The sequence below is a fragment of the Cavia porcellus genome, unplaced genomic scaffold (assembly GCF_034190915.1).
Source record: "Cavia porcellus strain 051 isolate PalLab524CR breed Dunkin Hartley unplaced genomic scaffold, mCavPor4.1 scaffold_9, whole genome shotgun sequence".
NCBI classification, from domain to species: domain Eukaryota; kingdom Metazoa; phylum Chordata; class Mammalia; order Rodentia; family Caviidae; genus Cavia; species Cavia porcellus.
This window is the reverse complement of record NW_026947492.1, coordinates 47,527,610-47,543,904: the sequence shown is the minus strand read 5'-3', so window position 1 is coordinate 47,543,904 and position 16,295 is coordinate 47,527,610. Positions and strand designations below refer to the sequence as shown.

The 16,295-nt window shown below is 37.0% G+C and overlaps 1 non-coding gene across 1 annotated transcript; it reads left to right on the top strand.

Moving 5' to 3' along the window:
* Positions 1 to 12,821: 12,821 nt before the first annotated feature.
* Positions 12,822 to 12,955, top strand: LOC111756403 (small nucleolar RNA SNORA70). Its single transcript, XR_002790885.1, has one exon. It is a non-coding gene; the product is annotated as a small nucleolar RNA SNORA70 (small nucleolar RNA).
* The last annotated feature ends 3,340 nt before the right edge of the window (positions 12,956 to 16,295 follow it).

Sequence of the window (16,295 nt, the reverse complement as noted above, 5' to 3'; positions counted from 1 at the left end):
TCAGGCTGTTTTCTGGATGTGGGGCTAGAACCAAATTTGTTCAAACTGCAACAGTCTCTGTGTCTCTTGCTGGCTTGAACTTGGCTCCTTGACCTTCTATTAATTTGAACTCTGCTCCACCTTACCCTGACACTGGGAGTCTCTAGATAAAGCCAACCCACAATTGTTCTGAGTTCTGAGCCCTGTTGGCTCCTCACCAAGATGGTCAGTTGTCCCTTCTTGGGGGATATGTGAACCCAAATTATTCACCAGCTATTGCAGACCATTGTATCCACTGCTCTGTTCCACTGGTGCATTTCTCTGTGAAGGCATCTGGGGTCACCAGTAGCCACCACAAGTTTGAGCCATTCCTCCCACACAGTGAGAGCTTTCTTCTCAGGGAAAAAGCACAGATTCCCATGTCGTTTTTCACTGATGTCTCTCTTTTCACTCTTCCTGTGGGCTTTGATTCTCACTTCAGATCCTTGTTGGGTCCCAGAGACCCACTTCCCCTTCTTGTCTTCCTTATGTTGTACTATACCCCAGCATTTGGACACCAAATCTCATAAAGGCTATTTCCCTGCCTTTGCTATTTTCCTCTCTGCTCTTCTTGTTGACTGTGCATTTCTTCAGAAGAAACCTGCCTCATCCCTCAACCAAAGACAGTGGCATGTCTCTCTCCTTCCCAGTATCAATACCAGTTAGACTTATGTGTTAAGTATTGAGTGTTTGCAGATATAGATAGGTCGTAGATAGATAGATAGACAGGCAGATAGATAGAAAGTTAGATAGATAGATAGATAGATAGATAGATAGATAGATAGATAGATAAAAAGAAAGAAAACTGATCTTGCCTCTCCCAGGATTTGTGAGCTATTGCCCCCACACCAACCCTATCTGAGAGATCCCATTCTCTATCTTTCCTCCTTATTCAAGCACCTTCTCTTCCTTCAGCTCCTTCCTGGGCCCAATAAACAGGCAACAAAATTTATTTTCCCTGTGAAAATAAATATGTTAACGGATTAACACTTTTTTTCTCCAAAATACTTCCTTCTCAAAATACCACCTCACTTTTCTCTTAATGACTACTTCCACCTTTTCATCTCTTGGACTTAATAGTTTATATATTAAGAATTATATAATTAACCTATGTCCATGGTGGAAAAATGTAGAAACTGTAGGCAATCAATGGAAAAAATCTACTATATTATTTTGTTATATTTGATATTATTGTGTGTGAAGGTATGGTCAACTATTTCAAAGAAAACAAGAGATATTATGATAGTCATTGTTGATATCCTGTTGTCTTGTTTTGAAGTTCTGTGTTGCTTGCATTGTTCTGATGTTTTGTTTTGTTTTATTCTCCTAAAAAAATTTTCAAAAAAAATCTACTATGACAATCCTCAGAAAGTGTATCATTCAGATTTTTCCATGCATATATGTACATAAGGTTAAACAAGTTTTTAAATAGAGATGAAATTATATTCTACATTATGCTCTACAACTTGCTTTTCTTAGTTTACAATGTACTTTAGCATCTTTCCTTTTGGCCTTCCTACACAATCCAGATCATCTTCATTGTCAAGATCCTCAATTTAATGAAAGATGCAAACTCCTGTTTGCCATGTAAAATAACATATCCACAGATTTTAGGGATTAAAATGAGGAAACTTTGGGAGGAAGGGTCATTATTTTCCCTACCACAAGAAGTTATTAATTTACTCAAGTGGAAAGGACAAAATGGAGAGTCTCTAGGCACAGGAAGCAACAGAGCCATGATGGGAACCCAGTCTTTCCATCCCAAGCCCCACTCCTCCTACCCCATGCCCATAAATACAGACATTCTCTTTTTAAAAGTGTGTGTGTGTGTGTGTGTGTGTGTGTGTGTGTGTGTGTGTGTGTGAAAGAAGATGCCTTTTCCCCGTAGCATGCAATTTTGGTGGGTTTGTCAATTAAGGCACATGTGATCAGATTTACCACAGGTTGATCATATACGTTTGGTTTCAGAAGGTTCTAGGGTGAGCAAATAACCCAAACAGGAGAAATTTAACTCTTCAGGGGAGGAAGTTGGTCTATAGGCAGAGATAAGAAGTGTTCTCTCTTGCTAAGATGGGAAATGTGTAGAAATGTTGGAACCACTGGGAACATCTTTTTTACTAAGGAGATCCTGTCTAAAACCAAAGGCATCCAAAAGGGGGGCAAGAGGAGAGTAGGAATGGAGAGGGAGGAGAGACAGACAGAGACAGAGACAGAGACAGAGACAGAGACAGAGACAGAGACAGAGAGTTTTTCTGATTTTTTAGTTTCAAACGTGCCTAAAACGACAATTTCTAGATTCTTCAAGTACATTAGCCAGTAAATTCCAATGAATTCCATTTTCTTTCTTTGCATTAACTATTTGATTCAGGATTCTATTAAGATGAAGAGCTCTTGATAATATATTATTGTTTATAAGACAGATGCTTTAAAATTTAATAAAATTTCCCAATATTAAGCATTCACAGTACTTCTAACTTGTTCTATTTTAATACTTCCACAGAAAACATCATACCTATATCCCTATATTTATACTTTAGAGCACATTCAAAGAAATACACTTAGTATATATTCAAAGAAACCTAGTCACCTGAACCACTGCTGTCTTGCTATATCTCCGTAGTTCTGCTAACTGCTCTCTCCTGGGCTATCAGACATCTAATTGCCTTGTTGTGGTTAAACAGGTTAATTAACATAGTTCTGGGTATGAGAACTCCACCTGAGGATTGTTACCAATAGGACAAAAGGAGAACTGAAGAGGAAAATGGTGTGCTGTTGATTCTCCTGAAGAAGCTTGCCACTCTGGCTTTCCTGATATAGCAGACATGTTCTCACCATCAGAGGAACTGTCACTGAGGATGGCTGCAGTTCTCTTCAGGGGAGCTCTGGTCCTTACCTGAATACTGCTGCCTGGCTCCAGTGCAGATGTCTCAGCCTGATGGCACAAATCTCTCACCCCACTGACACAGACTTTCTAACTTCCACCACTGACCTTTGGGGCTTACAGTGCAGATCCCTGCATGAGACATTGTCAATGGAATCTAGGCCTCCAGTTGGACTCATGCAGGACACTGCCACAGGAACCAGGCCTTCAATTGTATTCTTTTGGTCTCTAGTATATGGGCAGATCTCTTGTACTCTTCTTCATTTGACTTTTTGGGTGAATATTATAAAATAATCCTATAAATTGCATCCTGTACTAAATCTACTGCCTTGTAAACCCTGACTACAGCACTAGTTTAGCAATTATAGTTTTTATCATCATCCTAGCTTCCATCATCCATTCCATTTTCAGGTTTTTTTTCCTCTTTTCACAGAGAAACTTTTCTTAGACATCAGGATACTTTTTTCCTAACTCTTATTTACTTCCAGGGATCAACCCTGGTGCCATTTCTGAAGAACTAGGAGGACTGTGTTAAGATAGATTTTTGAAACCATGATCAAGAGTGACAGGATAGTATACAGTCAATTAGCAATATTTCCTGATGTAGTCAGGGTGTAGAAGAGAAAGGATTTTAATACAGGATACATAATTTGTAGAATTATTTTATAATATTCTCCCAGAGAGTCAGTTGCAAAACAGTATGGGAGATCTGTCCACACACTAGAGACTCAAAGAATCCAGCTGAGGGCCTAGATCCCACAGCAATGTCCTGTATGAATCCTACAACCCTGTAACGTCCTCCATGAGTTCAACTGGAGGCTAAGAGCCCATGACAATGTCTTATGCAAGTCTGTATAAAGGACCTGCACTGGGAAGCCCCAAAGATCAGTGGTGGAAGCCAGAAAGTTTGCACCAGTGGGGTGAAGGATTTGCACTGGAGCCTAGAAACAATGCTTAAAGTAAGGACCAGAGCTCCCTCAAAGAGAACTGCAGCCATTCTCAGCGACGGCAAGGGCCCAAGCCCTTCCGGTGAAGAGAAGAGCTGAGTTCATATCAGGAAAGCCAGTGTGACAGCTTCTTCAGGGCCTGACAAGCATGAGGTCGTGAGTTCAATTGCTGATCCAAACAAAGCAAAACAAAACAAAAGAGTCAAAAAGAAAAAAAAAAAAAAAAAAAACTCTGGAAGAATCAACAGCATACCATCTCTTCCCACCCCCCAGTTCTCTTTTTATGCTGTTGGAAGCAATCCTCAGTTGGGCTTTACATACCCAGCACCACATTGATTTAGTTCAGCTGGATTTTAGAAGTTGACCATCAGTTAATTCACCACATTTCTTAATGCACTGGCACACTAGACTTCCCTAGTGATGCCTCAAAGCACAGAAATTTGTAACATCTGGAAATTTGCACATCTGCTACCACGTTTCGTTTCAGACCTGCTACCACATTTCATTTTCAATATGATTTGTTTCTGTCTTATCTATTATAGGTCTCTTTAATTACAGTGGCTCCATCCAGATCTTATCATAGAGACAATCAATGTTTTGAATTCCTTGTCCCGTGATACCATGCCAAGTTTAATGGGAAAAATTCCCTGGCAGCATTTCTTTTGTCCTCTCTGATAACCGTAACTGCAGTCATCATTTTATCTTCAGTGAACTTCATTAAAAAAAAAGAACTTTCCATGTTCCAAGATCACTAGTTAAGGGGTTTGGGGATTTAGCTCAGTGGCATAAGTGACTGCCTTGCAAGCGTGCAGTAGTGAATTTGACCCCCGCTACCGATTAAAAAAAAAAAGTATTGCAAAAGATCACTAGTTAAATAAAATAAGAGTGAACCACTGAGATTCATTACAGCTTCCTAAAATCCCCAGAATCCAGTCTACCAACATGTCTATTTATTCTGTAGTTGTATTTCCACACCAGGCCTATACATACTATATTGGGTACTTTCCAAGAATATAATTTCTTGAGACCAATTCAAGGCTCATTAAAATTTTAATCTGCTAGAGTGAGTGGGGAAGAGGTGCGGAATCCGGTCCCAGTCTGGGAGAACTCTCTTCCTCACCTGGTGACCAGGCCACTGTTCCCTACCTTCCCTACTGGGACCAGTGAGTGGGGACAAGGCGTGGAATCCCATCCCAGCCTGGTGGAACTCTCTCCCTTGCCTGGGGGCCAGGCCTCAGCTTCCTGCCAGGAACAGTGAGTCCGGCTGAGCCACGAACCCCATGCGGAACCCCGTCCCAGCCTGACGGTCCTCTCTCCCACACGTGGAACAACACTTGAAGCTTGGAAATATAGGAAAATGACAAAATGAAAGACCAAAAGGCAATCTCAAATATTGAGCCCATCCCAGGAAAGCCTAGGAGCCATGTGCATAGAAGAAAATACATGCCACATAACTTAAATGCCTGAAATAATAGTAACTGAAATAAAGAAGCAACTCTAAGAAGCCTTAAAGGAATTCAAACTAGAAATAATCTCTTAGGTAAAAGAAGAAATGATAAAAGAAATGAAGGAAATGCTGAACATATCTAAAGAAGACACAGTTAAAAAATTGGAGGAACTAAACAAAAACATAGACTCCCTGGATGAACAATATAAGAAACAAACAGAATATATAAAGCAGATGCAAAGAGATATACAGGAAATAAAAAACTCCATTGAAAGTTGTAAAAACTGCCTCAATGAATGTGAAGATAGAATCTCAGACCTCAAAGACAAGATTGCAGCCAGTGAACAGGAAAGGAAAAACCTTTTAAAAATAACAAGAAATCAGGAAATAACAATTCAACACCTGCAAGATGACACAAAGAGGGACAACATAAGGTTGATAGGGATAAATGAAAAAGAAGGGGACAATAAAGGATGTCAAGAGGATATTTAGAGAATTAATAGCTTAAAATTTCCCAAACACAAGATTGGAAACTGATATGAAGATCAATGAAGCATATAGAACTCCAAATAGCCATAACCAAAATAAAACTATACCCAGACATAATAATGACCATCCCAGAAATCGAACAAAAGAATAGAATATTAAAAGCTGTCAGAGAGAAAAGACATTACCTATAAAGGAAAACCTATCACAATCACAGCAGACTTCTCAGCACAAACAATAAAGTCAAGAAGAGCATGGAGTGATGTATTTCAGATCCTAAAGGAAAATGATTTCCAACCTAGGCTGATGGACCCTGCAAAACTGTCCTTCAAAATCGATGGAGAAATAAGATACATCCATGACAAAGAATAGCTGAAAAACTACATTATCACCAAGCCAACCCTGCAAAGAATACTGAAAGACAGCCTAGATGCATCTAGGAAAAAAACCACTAAACAAAGCAGACAATTTAACAGAACCAAAAGACAAAGATGCAACAGCAGAAAGATAACATGTTAACAATAAACCAACATATAACAGTTATAACCATTAATGTAAATGGTCTCAATGCACCAATTAAAAGAAACAGACTGGCAGAATGGATTAAGAAACAAAATCCAACCATACAAGAAACCACCTAACCCAAAAGGATACCCACAGACTAAAAGTCAAAGGGTGGAAAACAATACTTCTTTCATGCAACAGGAACCCCCAGTAAAGCAGAGGTAGCTATTGTGTTTGCAAACAATGTGAACTTCAACCCAATAATGATGAGAAGGGATAAAGAAGGTCGCTACATACTGGTTAGGGAAAAACTCAAAGAGGAAGAGATAACTATCTTAAATATATATGCACCAAACTCCAGAGCACCCAGTTATATAAAACAAGTAGTAACAGAAATGAAAAACCAAATTAGCAGTAACACAATTCTAACAGGAGATCGCAACATACCATTGACACCAATGGACAGATCAACCAGACAGAAAATCAGCAAAGAAATAAAAGAACTGAATCACACCTGTGAACAAATGGACTTAATAGACATATACAGAGTATTCCACCCAGCAACAACAGAAGACACATTCTTCTTAGCAGTACATGGGTCATTCTCTAAAATAGACCATATATTAATTCACAGAACATATTTAAATAAATGCAAAAGTGTTGAAATTATCCCTTCCATGCTATTGGACTATAGCGCTATGAAATTAGAAATTAATGATAAAAGATACTGCAAAAATCCCACAAACACATGGAAACTGAATAACACACTCTTGAGTAATCAGTGGGTTATAGAGGAAATTAAAGAAGAAATTAAACAATACCTGCAAACAAATGAAAACACAAATACAACTTACCGGAATCTGTGGGATGCAATGAAAGCTGTCCTCAGAGGAAAATTTATTGCACTGAGTTCCCACATCAGGAAAACAGAATGAATACAAATAAATAACCTGATGTTACACCTCAAACATCCAGAAAAAGAAGAGTAAGTCAAGCCCAAAGCCAAAAGAAGAGAAGAAATTATAAAAATCAGAGCAGAAATCAATGCAATAGAGACTAAAAACACAATCCAAAAAATCAACCAAAGAGTTGGTTCTTTGAAAGAATAAATAAAATCGACAAGCCCTAGCCAACGTTATTTTAAAAAGGGAAGAAAAAGCTCAAATTCATGCAATAAGGAATGAAAGAGGCGAAATTACTACACCTTATAGAAATACAGAAGATCATCAACATCTATTTCAAAAACGTCTAGTCTCAAAGGTTTGATAACACAGAGGAAATAGACAGATTCCTAGAAGCATACGAAGTACCAAAGGTAGGTCATGAAGATGTAAAACTACCGAATAACCCAATTTCTATTAATGCAATTGAAAACATAATTAAATCTTTACCTACAAAAAAGAGCCCAGGCCCAGATGGATTCACTGCAGAATTTTACAAGAAATACAAAGAAGATCTAATGCCAACATTCCTCAAACTCTTCAATGAAATTGAAAGGGAAGCAATCCTTCCTAAGTCATTCCTGGAAGCAAATATTACTCTAGTACCAAAACCTGAGAAAGACCCAACTAAAAAAGAGAGCTACAGACCAATCTCCCTAATGAACACAGATGCAAAAATCCTCAATAAAATATTGACAAATAGAATGCAGCAAATCATCAAGAAGATTATACACCATGACCAAGTGGGATTCATCCCAGGAATGCAGGGATGGTTCAACATATGTAAATCAATAAATGTAGTCCACCATATCAATAAAGTCAAAAGTAAGAATCACATGATCATTTCTATAGATGCAGAAAAAGCCTTTGATAAGGTCCAACATTCATTCATGATAAGAACTTAACAGAAAATTGGAATAGATGGTCTTTATCTCAATATAATAAAGGCCATTTATGACAAACCAACAGCCAGCATCATATTAAATGGCCAAAAATTGAAAGCCTTTACTTTAAAATCAGGCATAAGACAAGGATGTCCTTTATCACTACTCCTATTTAATATAGTACTGGAAGTACTAGCCAGAGCAATTAGACAAGAGAGAGAAATAAAAGGGGTAAAGATAGGAAAAGAAGAAGTTAAATTATCATTTTTTGCAGATGACATGATACTCTACATAGAAGACCCCCTAAACTCCATTGAAAGACTCTTAAATATAATAAATAAATTCAGCAATGTAGCTGGATACAAAATCAATACTCAGAAATCAATAGCATTCCTATACACTTACAACAAAATCACAGAGAGGGAAATAAGAGAAACCATTCTCTTCACACTAGCAAGCAAAAAAATGAAATATTTAGGAATTACTCTTATGAAAGAAGTGAAAGACCTATACAGGGAAAATTATAATGCACTGAAAAAAGAAATTGAAGATGATCTCAGAAAATGGAAAGACATCCCTTGCTCATGGATAGGAAGAACAAACATTGTGAAAATGGCCATTCTCCCAAAACTGTTATACAGGTTCAATGCCATCCCAATAAAAATATCACCGATATACTTTATAAATCTAGAGAAATCACTCCTAAAATTCATCTGGAATCAGAAGAGACCTAGAATAGCAAAGGAAATTCTAAGTAGCAAAGGCAATGCAGGAGGCATCACAATCCCTGACTTGAAGTTATACTACAAAACAACAGTAGTAAAATCAACATGGTACTGGAATCAAAACAGAGACGAAGATCAATGGAATAGATTAGAAGATACAACCACTGCTACAAACACACTCAACCACCTTATCTTTGATAATGGAGCCAAGCAGGTTCACTGGAAGAACGACAGTCTCTTTAATAAATGGCGTTGGAAAAACTGGCTCTCCATTTGCTGAAAACTAAAGCTAGACCCATGCCTATCACCATGTACTAAATTAAAATCTAAATGGATCAAAGATCTGAACATTAAAACAGAAACACTAAATCTATTGGAAGACAAATTGGGTAGAAACCTTGAAGACGTAGGGGTAGGTAGAGAATTCATGAACTGGACTCAAACTGCATGGGAAATACTTCCCAGAATCAATAACTAGGACCACCTCTTATTAAAAAGTTTCGGCATGTCACAAGAAATCTCCGGCATAGTGAAAAGTAAACCCACAAACTGGGAAAAAATCTTAGTGAACTCCCCCTCAGACAAGGGACTTTTGTCTAAAACATATAAAGAATTAAAAAAAACTCAGACCCCCCAAATTCAAAGATCCAATCCAAAAATGGGCATCTGAGATGAATACACACTTCTCAGATGAAGAAATACAAATGGCAAATAAATACATGAAAAAATGTTCACCATCACTGGTCATTAGAGAAATGCAAATTAAAACTACACTGAGATTCCATCTCACTCCTGAAAGAAAGGCCAGGATCAAGAAAACCAACAACAACAAATGCTGGAGAGGTTGTGGGGGAAAAGGACCTCTTCTACACTGTTAGTAGAAATGTATACTGGTACAACCTTTGTGGAGGTCAGTCTGGAAATCTCTCAAAAAGTTGGGATTGGAAGTCCCATTTGTTCCAGCTATTCCACTTCTAGGCATATTTCCAGAAGAACTGAAAGCATCTTATCACAGTGATATATGTGAACCTATGTTTATAGCAGCACAATTTGTAGTCGCCAGATCTTGGAAACAACCCAAGTGTCCATCAACTGAGGAATGGATAAAAAAGTTGTGGTATTTCTATACAATGGAGTATTACTCAGCTATAAAGAAGGATCACATTGAGATATTTATCAATAAATGGGCGCAGGTTGAGACCATACTCATAAGTGAAATAAATCAATCTCGCATGTGTGAATACTGAAGTTTCCCTTATGTAAGTAATGATTCAAATATATAAAAGTATGTGGTAATCATGATTCCCATTATGTGGCCTTGAAGCCTTATAAAGTTTTCACTTATTAATTGGAAAGGCTTTATTCTGGGCTTCTTGATATGGAAATATTTGAAGCTATAGTATATGAAGTTTTATCCAAATATTTCAAGGAAAAAGACAGACACTATGGTAACTACTATTAAGTCGGGTTATTTGGTGGTGAAGCACTAGGTTGCTGAAACAGTCATGCTTTGACCTGTATTGTTATGTTGTTATGTCCTCTTTTATCTCATTCTCTCCCTTATGCATTAAAAAAATTATTTAGTTATTTTGTATGATTTTTTTTAATTAAGGGGAAAAATAAAAAAAATTAGCAGGATATATTATAGTAACTTTTTTGATTTCCTATTAACTTGATTTGAAGTCCTGTAATACTCCCACTATTTTGTTTTGACTGATTAGACTTTGTTCTGTTCTGTATGATAGTATCAAGTTTGAGGGTATAGGCAACTAGTTTGAAGGCAATAAGATTCACTATGATGCCCATTCTGGTTCGACTATTATCTCCTTTGGAAGTCCTGTAATGTTTACAATGTTTAGGTTTTATTGGTCTTGTTCTCTGCTGTTTTGTTCAACTTTATAATACCTAATGCGATAGACAATTCTTTTTAAGGAAACAAGAGACATTATGGTAACCATTGTTGATAACCTTGTACTCTGTTCTTACATCATGTACTATGTCTATCCTTGGTTTTGACTGACAGCTTTGTTTTGCCATATTTGACTTTATTCTCTTCCAAAAAAAAAAGTAATAAGAACTAAGGAGTAATAAAACCCAAAATGTGTAAATTTTGTTGTAAAAAAGAGAGGGAAAAAAGTGCTCTACAGGATACAACTGCAAGTGTGTTTAGGGGTGTTAAATAGATGACTGTATTAATGTTTTTGGATCATTGAACATAACTGTTTGCAGTCTCACTGTTTGAATGTCCACTTTGTATGCTTTGATCCTGTGACTTGAGCAACTATCTCTAAAATGATAATGTGTAGTCTACTAACTGGTGATTTCTTACTGTTGTTTTTTTTTTTTTTGTAGTTCTGTATTACTTGTACCCTTACACCGCTTTGTTTTGTTTTGTTTTTTTCTCTTTTTCATTTTAAATAAAATTTAAAAAATAAAATAAAATAAAATTTACACAGTTCCTGAAAGACACAATTAAGATTTGAGCTCAGAATTTCTCAATGAAAAAACACTCAAGTGTTCTTTCCACCATACCATTGATAGTTCCAATTGACACTGACAAATTCCAAGCTGTGTGGCATTATCTTGTGTGTACTTTTTCTAAAATTACTGCAAAGCAATATTTCTAGCATCAGAGTCAGATTTCAGTTATTTCTCTGTCTGGTTATACATATCTCACCTAACAGTGCTGGGTCAGCTGTAAATTACTCTTGTATCACACTAACTTCTTCAAGTTACTCATCCAGAGAACAAAATGGGTCCTGACATCAACCCCTACAAAAATAAACCAGCTCAAATTCCTCTTTGGTCAGGATGTTTTGATCATTTTTAATTAATATGACATTTTAAATAATTGTAGTAGAATTATATACAGCATAAAAATTACTATTTTAGGTATATAAGTCCATGATATTAGACCCATTTACATTGCTGTGTAAGCACTCATTATGCATCTCTGGGACGTTCCAACTTCCCCAGTGGGAAACTCCACATCCATAATAACTCCTCACTTGCTCTCCTTCCAGCCTGGCAACCGCTATTCTACTTTCTGTCTAAATGAGCTTAAACTCTCTAGGTACCTCATATTAGTAGAATCATGAAATATTTGTTCTTTTCTCCTAACTAGCTGATTCCAACTGGCATTATATCTTCAAGGTTTATCCATGCTGCAACATTGGCCGACGTTTCATTCCTTTTAAATGCTGGATAAAAATTGTATGGTGAATGTATGGTGCACCATGTTTTGTTTTGTTTATCCATTTGTCTGTCAGTGGCACTTGGATCACTTTCACCTTTTGGTTGTTATAATAATACTGCTGTAAAAGTTGATGTACAAATATCTTTTGGAGTCATTGTTTTCAGTACTTTTTAATACATTTCTAGTAGAAGTGCTGGATCATATGGCAGTTCTATGTTTAACGTTTTTGTTTTGTACCAAGGATCGAACTCAGGACCTCACAGTTGCCAGGCAAGCTCTTATACCACTGAGCTATAGCTATGTTTAATTTTTAAAAGAACTGCCATACTAGCTTTCATTGTGGCTGTATTATTTTGCATTCCCATCAGCAATACACAACAGTTCTAATCTCTCCATTTCCTCACCTTACATGTGTTTTTTAACATGTTATTTTTTCTAATAACACTATTGCCTTGTAAATCTCACTGTGGTTTTAGTTTATGTCTCTAGTGACTAGCAATGTTGACTATCTCTTTATATACTTAGAAGCCATTTGTGTACTTTTTTGGTGAAATGTATAGGCAAATTTTTTAACAATTTATTAACCAAGTTGTCCCCAATTTATTATTGTTGTCGATGTCAATCTAAGATTTATTTACTTTTTAATTTCAAGAATAATATATCAACTTTTAGAAAATTCAAATCCCTTTTAATCTTACCACTCAGAAAACCAAAAGTAGTGATTTTAAAACTAAAATATTCCTAGAAGTAGTTTAAGTATTGTATATCTAATATGATAAAATAAAACATTAACAGCATCCAATTAAACCAACAGTTTCCTTTACTTGTGGGTGTCCAGTGTGCAATGGCTACAAACAGCAACCTCCTGAGTAGTGCACTCAGCCTGTTGTGTGCATGGCTTGCCCTAAGGGACCTTGGAGACAGTGCTTTCCAGTGGTTGTCATTATCATTGATCTCATACTGTCCCCTGTCTAGACGCCAGACAAGTAAGCAGAGCTAAGGGAATCCCCAGGAGGGTCGCATGGGTCACACTGGCAAATCATCCAGTCTATTGACACCAAGCTGCAGAACAAGGAGCAAATGTTTGAAGTCCTACTCAGGGCCAAGTTCAAGTTTTCTGGCCACTAGAAAATCCATATCTCAAAGAAGTAGGGCTTTACCAAGCATAATTCAAATGAATTTAAAGACCTGGAAGCTGAGAAGTTGCTCATCCTTCATAGTTGTGGGGTGAAACAGACCCTCATTTGTAGTCCCTGAGACAAGTATCAGGCCCTGTATTCTTGAAGGCTTCTGTTGTTCTGTCCTTTCCTTAATCCAGCTCATCAATAAATCTTGTCTCATTTTAGAAAAAAAAAAAAAAACAGAAGTGCTGAGTGCATAACAATGTTTTCCTTTGCTTATTTAGGAATCCACTATTTTCAGGAAAATTTCTTTGATTTAACATATGCTTAAGAAAACCTTTTATTGCATTTTATCTATTTTTCCCTTAAAGTTATCAGGGTAATTGTTTACATTTAGTCATTTCATTAATTTTATTGCCAAATGAAACATGATGAACATTGCTCCTTAAATATAAATCAGTCCTCTAATTCTGTCCTCTAAAATTTTCTTCACTTTTCTTTACATATGTTAGGGTATATACTCACTTTTAACACCCCTGAACACGAGTGCACTGGCAAATGGTGTTCCGAGTGCGGAGTCCTGCTGACTCCGCAAAGTTCTCATTTGCTGTGTTCCCCAACCTGCTTTCCACCAAAAGTTACCAGTAGATCTCATTCTCTGTACTATCTGACTCTGTATTCCTTATAGCAGAAGCAAATAATAATCAGTATAATGCCTTTTTGTGTAATTTAAATTACTGTTTCTTCATCTATAGAGTTTGACTTCCTGAAGCATTTTCCACTTTTTGTAATTATATGTAACAAACTTTTTCTCAGAGTTGTCAACCTATTGACTGCTTCATTTTTTGGTAACCTGTGGACCTAGTCCAGGGCACCTCAACCTACATTTTCTCATGTTTCTTCTTTTCATAAAGTGAGAGCACTGCTTTTTTGCATGCTAATTTCCTGATCTAATTACTTGAAAACTGAAATCTTTAATCAAACTTTATTGGTAGAGGACATGCCTCACTGTTTAGTCACAGCAGAATTTATTGAATAGATCAGTTGGTACTTACTGATGAGCCAATGTGGTGGATTATATGATTTATTAAAGAATTCCATAAATATATATTAGATACCTAAAAACAGCAATAGTTTCTAAATTCATTCTGTGCCAGGCATTGTTCTAAACACTTGACATTAACTTATTTATCATGACAAATTTTGGATATTTAATTATCTTTGTTTTATAGACAAGGACACACAGATATAGAAATGTATTCTGTCCAAAGACACATAGATAGTAAGGGACACAATAGCAATTTTTATCCAGGCATACTGAATGTTTTGTTAGGTGCTAGTTTGTGAGACATAGAAAGGTATTATATATATAACACATATACATATATATGCACTAGGAATATCATGAATTTTCAAATGTATGTTCAGTAATAAACTAAAGAATGTGTTAACTTATTCAAAGAGCACTTACTAAGCATTTATCCTATGCCTCCATTATGATAGACACCATGGAGAAGCCAGTTAGCAACTAATACTCATGCAAAATTTTAAATCTAAGGAAATCCATGATATAGATATCACATGATTAAATAGCCACTTAATCAACATTTGAGTAAAAAATTATGTAGAAGTTTATTTGTGATATCTGAAATTACACAATGGGAAAATAATTTTAGACTCTATTTTGTTAAAATAACACCATGGACTTCCATGAGTAAATTAAAGAGGATAAAGGGGAAGTATCATGACTTCATTCAGTTAATTTTTAAAACTGTACTAAGCATCCATTAAGCATTAGGTACTGTTTTTAGTACTGAATGTTAAAGAATTGTTAAGCCACTGTTATGGTTTATACATTTTGTCAACTTGAGAAGCCTAGAAGCTTAAGTAAGTGACTCAGCAGCTCTGCATCCTGGGATGTAAAGGACAAATCATTACCAGTCCAGCATATTGTTCATTGTGTCAATTTGAGAAGGTCAAAAGTTTAACTGAATGATTCAGCAGGCAGCCAGGGTCCCTAGTCTATAATATCCTCAGCCTGCGTAAGAGGAGGGCAGGCAGATGGTGTGAGTGTTACACCCAGCACAGCAGAGCAGCCTGCATACAATAAAAGGCAAATGAGGAGGGACTGATTGCTGGTTCTTCCCAGGAGCTCCAGTCTTCACCGTTAGCATGGGTGTCATCTCCTGGCTCTGGCACAGACTGTTCAACTTTCCTGTGGAACTCTTCAGCCTTCATCATGGATTCTTCAGCCTTCATTGTAGACTGTTCAGCCTTTCGTCATGGTCTCTTCAGTGTTCCATCGGAGCAGCTTCCCGGTACGGACTTGCATAGGACATTGCAGTAAGCTCTAGGCCTTGGGTTGGACCTTTCACCCTTCACCATGCTGACACCATCTACGTACTCCCTCATCCAACTTTGAGGCTGACCATTATAAGCCAATTTTGTAATTTCTTATGCATTTGTATGTCTTGTGTTATTTCTGTTTCGCTAGTAATCCCCGACTAATACAACCATGGAATGTATTATTGAGAGAAATCATGAGTTTGTTTTCTCTTAAAGAATTTTAAAACATAGGAGAATCTGTATTAAGTTAGCACAAAAACGTAGAAATAAGATGTTACCTAATGATTCTAGAGTTACCTCAAACAAGGGCATGTCTTTTCTCTTTCTATTGCTGTCCCATTGAGGTATACAGGGAAATGCCCTTCAGGCCTCTCAGGAACTCATGAAAGGTCAAGGCTGGGGCTGATGTTTGCCATCATCTAATCTGTGAGTTAGAGTGGAGAGTCAACTTGATTGCCCTTGAGATTCATCTAGAGGATTGATGGGGCACACTTCTGGGTGTGTCTAGATGGCTCATGGAGGACTGGCCTTGGGATATTTGTGTGTTCCCCTCACTCCTTCCTCCCTGGCACTGTCCCCCTCCTCTGCTTCCTGGTGTCACCATTTTGCAGTGCTGGAGTCTCCTTCCGAAGGTGGTGTCTAGGTTCTTTCTGTCCCAATCAAAGAATTAGTTGAGACAATCATGAATGGTAGCAAAGTTTTATTAGAGTAAAGGAAAAAAACAGGCTCTACAGAGTGATACTGGCAAAGTAAAAAACAGAAAAAGAAGTATTTCCTATAGTGTGAAAGTGGGTTATCC